The sequence below is a fragment of the Haliaeetus leucocephalus genome, unplaced genomic scaffold (genome assembly GCF_000737465.1).
Source record: "Haliaeetus leucocephalus isolate CR32 unplaced genomic scaffold, Haliaeetus_leucocephalus-4.0 Scaffold932, whole genome shotgun sequence".
NCBI classification, from domain to species: domain Eukaryota; kingdom Metazoa; phylum Chordata; class Aves; order Accipitriformes; family Accipitridae; genus Haliaeetus; species Haliaeetus leucocephalus.
This window is the reverse complement of record NW_010973368.1, coordinates 743,951-744,167: the sequence shown is the minus strand read 5'-3', so window position 1 is coordinate 744,167 and position 217 is coordinate 743,951.

Genomic DNA, 217 nt, shown 5'->3' with positions numbered 1-217 from the left:
TGCGGGACGGCCCGGGGCGGGGGGCGGCAGCGCCGCCGACATGCGAGGGGAGAATTCCTCAATGGCGCTGGCCACGCCCACTCCCCGGGGAGGCGGGGCTGGCGGGACCGCCGGCCACGCCCTCCGCGCGCACGTGTGGAAGCCTCGGCCGCTCGTTCCCCGAGGGCTGGCCACGCCCCGCGACAGCCCATTGGCTGCCTGGGCCGCGGCGGGCGGG